At 37.5% G+C, this 15,298-nt stretch overlaps 1 long non-coding RNA gene across 1 annotated transcript; it reads right to left on the bottom strand.

Moving 5' to 3' along the window:
• Window positions 1-5,012: 5,012 nt before the first annotated feature.
• Window positions 5,013-14,699, bottom strand: LOC140523740 (uncharacterized). Its single transcript, XR_011973456.1, has 3 exons — window positions 14,465-14,699; window positions 7,382-7,554; window positions 5,013-5,575 (listed from the first exon to the last, which is right to left on the bottom strand). It is a non-coding gene; the product is annotated as an uncharacterized lncRNA (long non-coding RNA).
• Between the last annotated feature and the right edge of the window lie 599 nt (window positions 14,700-15,298).

The following is a 15,298-nucleotide window of genomic DNA, read 5'->3' as shown; positions in this document are numbered from 1 at the left end:
ATCAGCGTGGATGGGCACAGGGTGGGCAAGGCAAGGGTTATCTCCACTAGTGGTCATAACATGGTACCCTCCTCATTTTGGGCAGGAAAGGCTAGCTGGGAGGTACAAAAATAATCTGGGAGACTTTCCATATCATGTCAAGACATCCCATCCCTGCGTTTGGTCATCAACATTCTTGCAGTTAGGCAAGTGAACTTTATAACTAGTAACTGAAGTAGTGAAGAGTGAATTTACAGGTTTTAAAGTTTGAGGTCTGCTATAAGAAAGAATTGATCTTACCTAATTATCCCTACATGATATATGTAAAGTATATATTACTCTCTGTTCTTCTTATATTAATATTAGTTGACTAAATCGACTAAATGTACATTAGCAGGTAAGTATATCATTAAAAATTGCTAACAATCATTACCCCTACGGAATAACGTTGAAATGATTAATACTGATTGGAATCAAACAGGGGTCCAATAGATCTTTTTCTCTAATTAATTGATATCAACTGATAATCAATAGGAAGAGGAAGCACACCAGTGGGGGCTTATGAGCTATATCATTAGAAAACAATCTTTCAGGACTTTACGGTCTCCTACTTTTCTTAAGGGGAAAGATAGTAGCCATCTACTAGGGACCTGACCTAGAAGTGTATAGGGGAGTTAGGGTAATGAGCCCAGAGCAGGAGCTTCCTGTGGGGTTTTATTTGGTATATATATGTATATATATGTGTGTGTGTACGTACATACATACATATGTGTAATATATATGTACATACATACACACATACATATGTATTATATATATTTATATATGTATTTTATATGTATGTATGTATATGCATATATATGTATATGTGTATATATATGTATGTATGTAGGGCCTTCCTATTTATAAGAATATACTGGAGAGATTCTCCACACAGGATTCTGTCCTTGAATACTTTAATTTTCAAGATCTCCTAGAAAAGAATGTACTCTAATTAAACTTCTAGGCACTAATATTTTAGGTATGACTATTCTATGCCTGTTATTTTAACTGCAATTCTAATACTGGGTACAGTAATTAATGGATATTAAAAGATAAATACTAAAACAAGCTACTGTTATTTTTTAAAATAGTGTGGTTTGTAAGGAAACACCCTTAAAAAACCCTTACTACTATATAATTACAGACTGAAACAAAAGGGGGAAAAAGTATTCAGCAAAACAAATGAACATATTGAAGTTGTCTGACATTATGCACAATATTCTGTACACATAGGACCCCAGCTATGCAAAGATGCAGGACTGGGGAAAGGAGGAAACTTTTTATGTCTCGTCTTTGGGGTTAAGCTCACAAGATCACAGATTTAGGAAGAAACCATGAGGTTATCAAGTCTAATTCCCTCATTTTACAAATGAGGAATCTGAGGTTAAGTGAGTCACCCAGAGCCAGGGAGTAAGAATCCTAGGTGGAACTGGAGCCCAGGTTTTCCTGACTTTGTATTCATCTTTCCATCCACTGCACTATACTGCTTAGCTATTACGATTCTGCTCATGATAATATTGTTAAGATTTGATAATCACATCTGGTTTTAAAATTCTTGCATAGGGCAGTCATTTCCTTTGCCCATACTGGGAAATTTCCACTTTAAGGTCAGTGGAGTAGCAAATCTGAGCAGAAAATCTTTGCAGGACAGATTCATGGAATGTGCTGTCCCTTTATAAACTTCCTACTCTGTTCCCTTCAAGATGGGGAAGCTGACTTTGAGCTCCCAGGAGTGTGTCTCCCAACTATGGTACTGTTTTTGTGGAACTAATTTTTGTCTTTATTGCTGTTGTACGTCTTTTTTTTATTATCAGTGAATGAAGTTAGCTGAGTTATGTATATGATAGTTTAGTTAAAAGAATGAAAATTTATTATAGCCTCAAGGGCTCAGGGGAAATGAAATACTATTAAAGGACTGCGGAATATATATTTCTAAAAAGTAGTTAATTTCAAAGCTGCTTTATATATACAACATATTTGATCTCTAGGCCGTGGGAAAACAGCATTTGGGTTGGCATTCCATTGACATGTGAAGGTCAAATTCCATGCTAACAGGAGATAAAAGCATAGCAAAATATGAGTGCTCTAGGATCTGACCATGAAACAACATCAACCATAATGATAATCATAATACTTTAAACTTTCAATAGATCTTTGATCTTCTTGTCATAGGTACTTCCTCCAATAGTGCAGACTCATATGCCTACTTTCGCACTTCTATAAAATCTTGAAAGCCATCTATACATCTATTGAATGAATCATGGATGAGGACATTAAAAGGAAAGGAAGATATTTGCAAAGTTTATTCTATCAAAGATCATATCTTTAAAGTCTCACAGTTGACTGAAAAGTTCAGAGAATATAAGATCCAAATGCATTTATTGATGATAAACAACCATTTGATTTGGTAAAGCAAAACACTACTATTAATGGCTCTCTCTCTCAACAGGGTATCTTCAAAGGGCATATCTGAATCATACAAGATTCTGTGAGAGATTTAACAACCCAGTTTGCTCAGTGATCCTCTGGTTGGACTATAAAAACCAGGAGGTGTGTGCTTGTCAAAGGTATTTGGTACTGTTATGGAGAATACTCCATATGCATTACAAATTGAGACGAGATTCTTTATATGAAGTGAAATCTCCCAGATACTCCTATTTACAGACTAAATGATTTATAGGACCATGGTTCAAGAACAAAAAGGAACCTCAGATGCCAACTAGTTCAACTCCCTCATTTTATACAAAAGGATACCAAAGGTTGGGGAGATTAAATGATTTGCCTGAGGTCCCTCAGCTACCAAATGTAAGAGGCAGGGTTTGAACGCAGGTCTCCTGAATCTAAAGCCAGAATTGTTTCCACTGTCCCAATGTACTCCACTAGAATAATTAAAAAAAAAAAAGTTTTAATGGTGCCTTTCATTTTAATCTAGTAAAATTCTGAGGGAAAGTTGATTTTTGTAGTTTGAACAAGTCACAAATTGAGTATTTGTTCATTATAAATTATTTATAAATGAGTGAAAATATTTCCCTTTATCACACAGTTTTCTCTTAAATCTCCCCATTGAACCTTTCCTTATAAAAGAAAAACAAATTGAAGGAAAACCAATTAGCACAACGACTGTTTGACTGCACATACCATATCTTGCCTCTATACCTCACTTTTTACCTCTCTCCTGAAAGAAGAGGGGTATATTCTTTGAACTAATTTAGTCAAGCCCCCAAACACTGCAAAGCTGCTTATGTAATAGCAATAATCCACTTTTGCATGACCCTTCTGAGAGCAAAAAATTGTTAATAATTCATCTTCTAACTTCTTTTTCTCTCTCAATGACAATACCATTCTCCTAGTCCTCCTAACTCAAAACCCTGGAATCATCTTTGGCTTCTCCCTTTTGTCACCCTCTAAGTCCAGTCGGATGCCAAGTCTTGTCAATACTCCCTCTGAAATGTTTCTATTATCCATTGTCTCCATTTTACTGCCACTGAGTTCAAACCCAGATTCAGACATTTACTAGCTGACACTTGACTCTGCCTCAGTTCCTCAACTGTCAAATGAGCAGGAGAAGGAAATGGCAAATCAATTTAATATCTTTGCCAAGAAAATTCTAAATGGAGTAATGAAGAGTTGGGCATGACTAAAAGTCCAAACCCTTCATTTTACAGATGAAGAAATTGATGTCTAGAGAAGTTAGGTGACTTGCTCAGAGTTGTACAGTTAATAAGTCTCTGAAGAAAGATTTAAACTCAGGTGTTCCAAATTCTGAGAACAGCACTCTATCTATAGTACTACCTTGCTGCAGTATGTATTTTTCACTCTAGCTACTCTCCAATAAAATGACCTGATATTAGCTAATTATTTCCAGTGTTTTCCTGATTCTGTTCTATGGCTCAGATAATTTGCGGTTCCATAGTTGAATAAGTCTACAACTATGGGCAAGAAAAGTAACTTCTCTGAATGTCAATTTCCTCATCTGTAAAAGTACAGATAATAATACTTACATTGTCTCTTTCAAGGAAGTATTATGAGGAAACTGCTTAATAAGTCATGACATGTCATATTTCCTCTTGTAGATTGTTAAGTTCCACAAGAGTGACAGGTACTCTGCCTTATTTATCTTTGCGTTCTCTTATTGCCTTGCATAATGTATTGTACGTTATTTATGCTCAATAAGCACTTATGAAATTAATGAATAAATGTCACAGAATTTCAAAATTGAATGGATTTCAAAGGACGTCTAACTCAAGGTCCTGCTGGAAGAATGTGTTTTCTCTATAATATTCTTGAGAAATAAGGTGTCAGCTCTCCAATGAAATGGAGACTATGAATGGGAGTACTAAACATGGAGACACAGGTCCTGAGTTTGAATCCTGACACTGAAACTAACTACCTCTATGACCTTGGGCTAATCATTTTACTTTCCTGGGCTACACTTTTATAATATTTAAAATAAGGGGATTGGACTAGATCATTTCTATATTTTCTTCTGGTCCTAGATCCGTTGAGTCTATGAGCATTCCTTGGCTGGATATTCCATCTGTTTTTTTCCAAAGAAATTGTGATTATGAAAATACAGCTCTGGTATCAAAAGACATGGGTCCTAATTCTGTCTGTGAAACTTATTACCTGGGTGAGTTTGGACAAATCAGTTAACCTCCTTTGACCTCATTTTACCCATCTGTGAAGTGAGGGAATTGAACCAGATGAATTCTGAGGTCCCCGGCTGATAGGACTCTTCATAGTTGTCAACTATTAAACTGAAAACAAGTCTTAGGAGACAGGAAAATGATCTCAGAATTAATAAATCTAAGAAAGAACTATTTTATTAGACAACTTTCATTAAAAAAAATCCACTTGTTAGAACATAAAGAATGTGCTTGGATCACAATGTGAAAGAAGTGTTTTATTTAAAGTAGAATGGGCATATGGCATGGGAATCTTGGTATCGGTCTTAGAAATAACTAAGCCACACTGACAATTAAGTCCACTTAATAGTTGGCATTAAGCATAGGAAGGGCGTAGAATCAGATGAAATGTAAACTCTCTGAGGGTAAATACTATTTCAATTGTGTCTTTGGATTCCCAGTTTCTAGCGCAGTGCTTGGCACAAACAAACATTTAATAAATGTTAGTTGGTTGATATGATTTCAGAAAAAAAGCCCTCACATTCACACAGCCTTTTAAATATATTTAGGATCATAGGATCATAGCTATGGGACCAGAAAGGACCTCAGAGGTCATCCACTTCAGTTTCAACTCCGTCATCTTAAAACAGAGTAGACTGAGGTCTAAGGAGATTAAGTGATTTGTACAAACTTACCCAGGTAATAAATGTCAGAGATGGAATTTGAATTCAGTTCCTTTAAAGCTAGAGTCAGTACTTTAATAATTATAATAATCCTTTGAACTAGTGCAAATATTTTGATTCTCATTTCACAGATGAGGTTCATAGAGGTGAGTTGACTTGTCCAAGGCCATGCAGAAGATAAATGGTGGTATCAGCAGGTGACATCAAGTTTTCTGACCTGTGATCCAGGCCTATGTCCTCTGCATCCTGCCACAGGAGAGAATTAAATTGTGCATTACAAATTCATCTCAAAACAAATTCTCTTTGCACAGATAGAGGGATGTTTTTATCTGTCTCAAGAAACTGGTTCAGGCTATTGTGTAACTAATAAGTGCTTTCATATATTGTAGAAGAGAAATCATCTTGGATAATTGCTGCTTGTATTTCATCGTCATGTGAAGCTTCACAGCTCTCATTTCTCAATAAGACTGATGGATTTGACATTTGCTAGTACCATGAGGCAAGTGGGAAGAATGAGATTTTAAACAAATAAAGTATACCTGCCTGAGAAGGGATGAACTCACCCATGGTACTTCCTGACATAGGTTCTGGTAGAATAATAGAAATTTGGATGTAGAAGAGATCTTGTCTTAGAGATCAACTAGCCTGCTCCCTCATTTTACTGAGTTGGACACTGAGGCCCTAGAATGTTAAGTGACTTATCTAAGATCACATGGCTGGTTAGTTCCAGGAGCTCTTCTGACTCTCAGCCCAGGGTTCTTTCTCTTATATTGTGTTTCTCCCAAAGTTCAAAATTGGTTTTAATTTAGGGGTTACTGGAAAAACTCAACAATAGCTTATGGCTTCTTCTCAGTGCTCCATTTGTTCTTTTAAGCAGCATAGTATAGTGGAAAGAATGCCAGGTCTGAAGTCAGAAGCCCTGCATTTGGATCTTGGCTCTGACACTTTCTATCACTATGGGGAAGCCAGTGTCCCCACCCATATACTGTCATTACTATCTCACAAGATTACTATGAAGATCAAAAGGAAATAATGCATTAGAATGTTTTACAAACTATATAAAATGCTATAGAATTACAAGTATTATAATTTCATCCTTGTTGTACCTATTCAGTTAATTTATGAGATTTTCCTGTCAAGTAAGTTGCACCATGGATAGAGCCCTGGGCCTGGAGTCAGGACAACCTGAGTTCAAATCTTACCTCAGTCACTTGCTAGCTGTGTGGTCCTGGGCAAGTCACTTAACATCTCTTCCACTCAGTTTCCTCACTTGTGAAATGGGGATAATAATAGGACCTATCTCTCAAGGTTGTTGTGAAGATGAAATGAGATATTTGTAAGGTGGTTAGCACAGTCTCTGGCAAACAGCAGATACTCAATTCATGCTAGAGTCAAGAAATTCTTCCCTTCCCTTTTCCTCTCCTCTCCTCTCCTTTCCTTTTTTCCTTTCCTGTCTCTTTACAGTACCACTCCCAGGCTGTGGTTAATATAGCATTCCTTTCTTTTGTGTAGGTTTAAGTTGAGAAGAGACAGTATGCTATAATGGAAAGGACAAAGGCTTTGGACTGAGCAAAACTAGGTTCAAATCTTATACTCTTACTACCTGGGTGAGTTTTGGCCTCAAGTCACTGAATCTGCCTGAACTTCAATTTCCTCATCTGTAAAATGTGGAGCTTGGATTAGAGGGTCTCTGAGGTGCCTTTGAGATCTATATCTATCATCCTAGAAGTCATGATTCCTGAAGCAATACGTTATTAAAAATTTTTTTTCTTTTAAAAAAAAAATCCATTCCTGAAGCTTTTTCATAGATAATTCTACGTTCATTATGATCATAGCGCTGGCAAACTCTCACTGCTTGCTTATATTCCTGCTCCTGTAATCCTTTGAATATCCTATTCTGTTCTTTCATACTTCGTATTACTAACTTTTGAAAAAGAGGAGAATTATGTTTTTCTGAGTTGATTTTGTGCTGTTGCTAGGTGGTATGAACCATGGTGCACATTAAGCTCATAAATCTAACTGGAACAAAGGGAGAAAAATAAAATAACTTACAAAGGCTCTCTTCCTCCAATCCATTTTCACTCCCAAATGCCCATTCCTGGCAAACTGTTTGAGTGAATTGTCATGCACCACTATCAATACTCTCTTGATTGTTCCTGGCAACAGCATATTATTTTTTTCTGTTTGTTCCTGGAGACCTTTCTGTGTGCCAATGACATATGGTCCTGTTGATGAAAGAGAGGAAAGCTTTGTGATGGATGACATATTGAAATAAACAACAGGAGTAAGACCTAATGCTGAGGTTCTTATACATGTTTAATTTGCAGTGCAATTATCCATGGTCAACTCCATTTTAGAAACCTCTGGAAGGCAGGAAGAAGGGAAAGAAAGTGAAAAATAGTATGCGTTAGAATATATTCAGACTCCATCAGTTCTTTCTCTGGAGGTGGATAGCATTTTTATCATGAGTTCCTTGGCATTGTCTTGGATAATTGTATTGCTGAGAATAAGTCATTCATAGTTATTCATCATATGGTATTGTTGTTACTGTGTACAATGTTATTCAGGTTCTGCTCACTTCACTTTACATCAATTCATGTAAGTCTTTTCAAGTTTTTCTGAAATCATCCTGCTTGTCATTTCTTATAACAGAATAGTATTCTTTTACAATCTTATACCACAGTTTGTACAGCCATTTCCTAATTAATGGGTATCCCCTCAATTTCCAATTCTTAGTCACCACAAAAAGAACTGCTATAAATATTTTTGTATGTGTGGGTCCTTTTCCCATTTTTATGCTCCTTTGCATGATGATAACCTCCACGTGGTTTTACATAAAGTTCCGTGTCCTTGGAAACCCTAGGTTGTTTGATTATTTTCTGTCTTCTTTTTGGGAGCAGAAAAGCAGCTTCATAATTCACTTACTATCCCAGAACTGGGACTCTTGATTCATGAAAATGAATGTATGATGAACAAATAGCAGGAAAGGAAAACAAAAAGACGATAAATTATCTTCAGAAGTGGAGTCGGGGAGGGGTAAATATTCAATTTGTTGTAATTCTTCCTCCATCTTCACTGTCAGATTTCTTTTCTTTCTTTCTTTTCTTTTTGGTTTTCTAATGAGAAGAGTACCCAAAATATCTTGGGTATGAAAGAGGATTTCAGCTAGGAGAAATTTATGGAGGAATCAGTTAAATTGCTATTTAATAAGAAGCTTAGTGTGATGATACAAATCATTAAGTATGCCTATTTAAGATTGTCTCAGCCTACAAAATGTCTCAGAAATGAGATATCTTAATTAATATAGATACCAGATCTTAAAAAATTAGTCTCTTTGTTATTGTTGCCATAAACAAATGACTTATTTTGTGTGGACCTCCATTTTTATTTCATACCCATTTTTGGGTATGAAGTACCTGGCCCATTTTTGTCAGTACATGAAGCATTTGGGGCACTCTGAGCTATGGTTTGTTCAATAACTGGCCAATTTTGTCTGTTATGTCTGATTGAGCTTTGAATGCTCCCTTCAATCAAAGTCCAACCACCAGCCATATAGCTTGTCTCATTTGGGCACTTGCTTGCTGAGTTTTGAAAATTCCTTTCTCTGCTTGGAAAGCTTTCAAATATCACTAAATTTCTAATAAACTTTGTAGGCTTTGGTGCTGGGCACATCAAAGTTTTCAGTGAAAAATGTAACTACATCCAGAATAAGGACAGCTGAGCCTAGTGAACACAGCTGGTGGAAACAATTGTACCCACAGGCCCCGGGTTATGAGTGATTTCTTTAAACTTTTCTGAATTCAGAGAAGGCTTGCCTCCTGATTTCAGACCCTCAGGCATGCTAGGTGTAGGAAACTAAAAAAAAAAAAAATTCCAATTAAGTAGGCAGCGGGTGAGGAGGACAAAAGTCTTATTAATAACTGGTACTCATTAGTTGATCAAGAAAAATCTTTAAATAATCTCCAACTGAAAAAGGTAGCAAACCTACACAATTAAATTTTAACACAATCACATCTCATGCATATTTGTTATTTTTTTTTTAAAAGATTATTATCTGAAATGCTTAGTGGGAGATATCAAATGGGAGATACCAAGCTGTTTTCCTCCAGGCAATGTATCTGCTAATAGGCAAAAGGCAATAAATAGCTTTGATTTAAAAACCAGTGGAAAAGGTTTTGGAGCCATCATGGATCATGGAATGATGCCAAAGGGGGAATAATTTCCTTTGTTGGGACACTAGAAGAAAAGACAACAGCTAGCAAAAGGGTACCTTACCTCATACCATCACTCAGTTCATACTTTTAGCAGGCCAACCTTTTCTTTGTCTCATGGTTTCTGTGACGTAATCACTCCTTATGCTGGGAAATCTTATTTCTTTGTTAGGGTGTAAGACCAGTTTAGGAAAGCTTTCAGACATTTCCCTTGGTCATTCTTAAACCCGTTTGTTTGTACTTCAGACCCCCTGGACTTTACTATCTTGATTCAGCTGCCTTCTTATCCTGGAACTTACCTAAAGGGCCATACTTGAGGACCTAAAGGGCCACATGTGGCCTCAAGGCCGCAGGTTCTCCACCCCTGGTTCTCATCTCTAACCATCTTTTCATTCTGATACTTTGTTATTATAAACAGAAATTTTAGTTGTTCTTCCCTAGTAGGGACTCAGGCAGCTAGGTGACACAATGGATAAAGTATTAGATTCAGAATCAAGAAGATTCATCTTCATGAGTTGCAATCAGGCCTCAGACACTTACTGGCTCTGTGACCCTGGGCAAGTCACTTAACTTCAGTTCCTCATCTCTCAAATGAGCTGGAGAAGGAAATGGCAAACCACTCCAGCGTCCAGGATAGAAAGACCTGGAGTACAGTTCTGAGTATTCAACCACCTGCGTACTTGAAGCACCAGACTACTAATGGAGAAGCTATTACCAGTATCCTTTGGGTACTGTAACCTCTGAAACAAAGAAAACTAAAAAATGGCCCTTAGTTCTGTGAAATCCTTCAGCTTCTACAGTAATGGTGACAGACTAATGGTAAAAGGGGAGCATGGGATATTAAAATCAGTTGGTTTTATTTCTGTTTATTTATAAATATAATAGGCAATTGTTCAATGAGACTCCATGGGGTGTCTGATAAGTTCTGGGAACACATGGATGTTTGATAAACCAGGTTCCAAAAATCAGTAATGGAGGGTCCTTTTCTCTACTTGGTGATTCTGATTTTGGGTAGGTGCTAAAGAGAAAAGCAGACCCAGAAGCCGGCTCACTACCATCCATATTTTTCCAGGGCTGGACCCTCATTCTTAGTGCCCTATAACAATGGTCTTAACTTAATTGTGAGTACTTTAAAGGTGGGGGGGGCAGCTAGGTGGCACAGTGGGTAGAGTGCCAGGACTAGAGTCAGGAAGATGAGTCTTCCTGAGTTTAAATCTGACTTCAGACACTTACTAGGTGTGTTACCCTGGGCAAGTCATTTAACCCTGTTGGCTTCAGGTCCTCCTGACTCTTGCACTGGTGCTCTATCCACTGCACCACCTAGCTGCCCCTATTAGTAGGTATAAATATTTGTTGAAATAAAATGTGCTAGAGAAGGAAATGGCAAACCATATGAACATTTGGAATGGAGCGGGGTCTAAATTTGTGCATCTCATGTTTTCTACTGAAATTCTGTTTCACTCATAAAGCACAGTACCTTTTCTGATGTGGGCATGCCATGCTGGGTGGTCCTGTGCCAGTATCTCCCATGTCATGCAATCTATCACAAAGTTCTTCAGAGATCTTGAGAGTGTCTTCAGATCACTTTTTCTGACCTCCATGTGAACTCTTACCTTGTGAGTTCTCCATAAGATAGTCTTTTAGGCTAACGTACAACAGCATTTGAACAATGTGGCCGGCCCATTGCAATTATGTTCTCTACAGTAGAGTTCGAATGCTTGGTATGTTCAGGGGTAGCAAGAGGGCTTTAAATGCCAAATGCACAGGTTTTTATTTGATTCTAGAGGTGACAGAGAAGCACTGGAGTTTATTGAACAGGGGAATGTCATGGTTGGGTTTGTGGTTTAGAAATATTATTTCATTGTGGTGGTTTGTCCTTAGTTCCGTAAGAGGACCATGACATCAGGAAGATGATGCCATGACTTGCAAGTCAATTGGATTTAAGTGAGGGAGGACTGTGCCAAGTCACTAGCCTTACTTTCTCCTCAGAGTCATCTGGGTCCAGTGGGCAGATATGGATCAGGACAACTGGAGATGGCCCAGTATCACTTTGACAGTTGTTTAGAGGATGGACTGAAGATGGGGAAATTTGAGGCTGAAGGGTTAATGGAATATAAGATCTTCCCTCTACATTTATAGGCCAATGTGACTGCATGTGTTTCCTTTTTCTCCTTGGAACAGGATCTGTGTTCCAAGGTCTAAAGCTACACAGGTATTTTACCTCATCAAACATGGATGTTTTCCTTCTTTGAGCTCTGACCCAGTTCACAGCTGTGACACATCCCATGCTGAGTCACATAGAGCCCTGGCACACAGCCAATTAGGTACTGAAGCATGTGGGTTTTCATGCCTTTTTGGCATTGAACCTATCAGGTGCCTAGTCTTTGTCTGAAAACTATATATATTCAAGGAGATTGTTATTGCCTTGGGGGGCTTGCTTATATGGGGTTTGCTTGGGGCGGTTTGCTTACGGGAAGGAAACTTCAGATGTTGGTGATCCCTAGTCTGGTAATGTATGTAAATATTTCTGTTACTCTATTAAGTTTTGTTTTTCAATATTTCTATAATAATGTTTTTCTTGTCCTAATGTGCAGAATAAATGTTGTGCTGGTTTAGTTTAGAGTAGAGTGCTTATTATACTATGTGATTTGATCCTTAAAATACATATATATATATACATATATATATTCATAGCAGCTGCTCATATCACATTGGTGAAACAGAGGCAAGAAGACCAACTACAGTCTAGGCAAGAGGTCGTGAGAGCCTGAACTCGGATGGTGACTGTGAGCATGGAGAAAACTTGAGACAAGACTAAATGTGCAGAGTCCACAAACACAATATATTCCTCCAAAATGGCCTATAGCAGCTTTAGCTACTGATAGTAATGCAACTTTACACTTGTAAAGTTTACAGTTTGTTAAAAGAAAACCTTTGCATTTTGAATTTAACTAGTTAGCACCAATGATAGTCTGTTGTAATTAATTGACTTGCTGCCTCTGAACATTTTCTGTGTTGACACAGTTGTTGTCAATGTATCTCGTTCTGTGGATTCTACTTTATCCTCCTTGAATCACTTTTTACAAATCTCTCCATAATTCTGTGAATATTTCACATTCATTGTTCCAAATGCACAATAATATCCCATTACATCCATATACCATAATTTGTTTAGCCGCTTCCTAATCTTTGCATAATTTTTTAATATATACCTCTTGGGCATTGCAAGTAGTGCTGCTAGATTTTTTTTTTTTGTAGTGATAGGTGTTTTCTTCTTGTCAATAGCTTTCTTGGAGTATTAAGCTACTTGTGGGATCAGTGGGTCAAAGGATAGGAATTATATATATAGTTTTATGTATGTGTAGGTAGCTAGGTGGCATGGAAGGATAGGGTGTAGGACTTGGAGTCAGGATAGATCTTAGTTCAAATCTTGTCTTAGACTTAGACACTCAATATGTGATTATGGGAAAGTCATTTAGCCTCTCTGGGTTTTGATTTTCTATCAAAATCTGTGAAATGTGGTAATAACAGCACCAACCTTACAGGATTGTTGTGAGGATAAAATGTGTTATTATGTATTAAGTGTTTTTCAAACCTTCAAGCTCTACGTGAACTATTATTACTGTAAATTCTTGATTCTACAGGGGCATATTGTGAACTGTTAGCATGTTGCTTCCCCCATTAGAATATGAATTCCTTAAGGACAAAGGTTAGGGACATTTTGTGCCTTTACTTTTAACCCCAGAGGCTAGGGAGTGAATGATACTGAAGAAAAGGAGGAAGTAATCTATAGGTCAATGATTTATTAAGTGTCTGCTGTATGCCAGGCACTGTACTAAACACTGGGGTTTAGAAAGACAAAAGACAGTTTCTGCTATTAAAGAGCTCAGAATCTAGTGGAGAAAGAACACATAAAAAGAAGATGAAAAGAGGGGGACAGGGGAGGTGGATACCCAGCATGGGGGCATGATGAAGTCATGTAGCTGGGTGGAAAATTATGTCCCTTGGACCCCCTACTTACATAAAAGTTCTGAGAGGAACTCTCCAAGGTCCCTTCTCTAACCTCTCAGTTCATAGGGAGGGAGAGGTCCAAGGGGTAGGGATAATTGAGGAGGTGTGAGTTTCAGAGTTGATTTGATTTTACAGAAAGATGAGTTCCTGGAGACAACAATGAAGGTCAAATGGGCAGCACCTGGAAGAAGTATAAATTACTTTTCCTGGCAGTTATTACTGAAGGGAAAAGAAGCTACAAGATGAAAACTTGAGGAAGTAGCCAGGTCAAAGGATCATTTTAAAAATGTTGAAACTTGACTTGTTTCTAGTAAGAGGGGAAAGAGTCAGTAGAAAAGGTAAACTGTGATGATATAGGAGATTGGATGATTGATGGAGCAAGGAGTTGGAATAGACTAAAGGAAAAGGGTGTCAGAGCAGATGGATTTGTTTAGGCAATGAGGTAGATCTACCTCATGTGTGACAGATGGAAAGGAGCTTTGTGTATTAGCACAGACATACAAGAATGAATTATATTCATACATTTAAACAATTGGCATTAGTGCACTTAGGCTAAACAAATTATTTCATCACAACTTTAAAACACTCAGTGTAAGAGCATTCTCATCTATCATTATTTTCCATGTCTTTTTTTTTTTATTAAGGAGAATGATATTAAATCTGGAAAACATGCTCAACACTGTGTTAAGAGTGAATTGAAGGCCAAGAGCAGTTTAGAGGTAGAGATAGCATTTATTGCCCTATATCTCTCCTCTCTTTCTCAGCCAAACTCCTAGAAAATAGTTGTCTATATTGGTTGACTCTGCTGCCTCTTTTGTCATATACTTCTCAGTCCTTTGCAATCTGACTTAAACATTATCATTCAACTGAATCTGTTCTTTTTAAAGTGATAAGTGATCTTTTTCTTAATTACCAAGTCTTGATGTTTTTTTGTCCCCTTCAGGCACATCCTTCTTGTCCTGTTTGCTGTATTTGATACTCTTGATCACCTCTCCTCCTGAATATTCTCTTCTCTCTAGGCTTTTGTGACACTACTTTCTCCTGGTTCTCTTCCTACCTATCTATTCCTTCTCATGCTTTTCTTTCCCCCCTGTATCTTCATCTATGCCATAGCCCTTAGTTGTGGATGCTCCCCAAGGCACTGTACTTTTCTCTCTTTATATACTCTCTTTGTGACCTCATCAGCTTCCATGAGTTTAATCATCATCTCTATGCCAATGACTCATAGATTTATTGACCTAGCCTCAGTTTTCCCCTAGAGTTTTAGTCTTACATTACTTGTTATCTATTGGATATTGTTGTTAATTGAATATTTGGACAGTTGGATTGTTGTCTATTGGACTTGTCTACTGGAAATTTCAAGCTGGATGTCCTGAAATCAACTTAAAATCAGAATGTCCAAAATAGAACTCACCATCATTTCTTCCAAATCCGTATCTCTTCCAAATTTTCCCATTTCTGATGAATATGCCACCATTCTAGCATTCTAGGTTTATAACCTCAGTACTCTCCCTTTATCCTCACTTTTCCTCCCTCGCCCCCATATATTCAATCAGTTGCCAAGTCCTGTCATTTGTGCCTTCCCAGCATCTCTTAAATCCAAACCCTTCTCTCTACACAGCCATTACCTGACATCAGCTTCTCATTTCTTCTTGCTTAGATCACTTCAACAACCTCCTAATTGACCTCCCTGCCTCAGATCTTTTACCACTCCAGTCCATATTATATCTTGCTGCCAATTTAATTT

This window comes from Notamacropus eugenii, chromosome 2 (genome assembly GCF_028372415.1).
Source record: "Notamacropus eugenii isolate mMacEug1 chromosome 2, mMacEug1.pri_v2, whole genome shotgun sequence".
Classification (NCBI taxonomy): domain Eukaryota; kingdom Metazoa; phylum Chordata; class Mammalia; order Diprotodontia; family Macropodidae; genus Notamacropus; species Notamacropus eugenii.
This window is presented reverse-complemented; position numbering and strand designations above follow the sequence as displayed.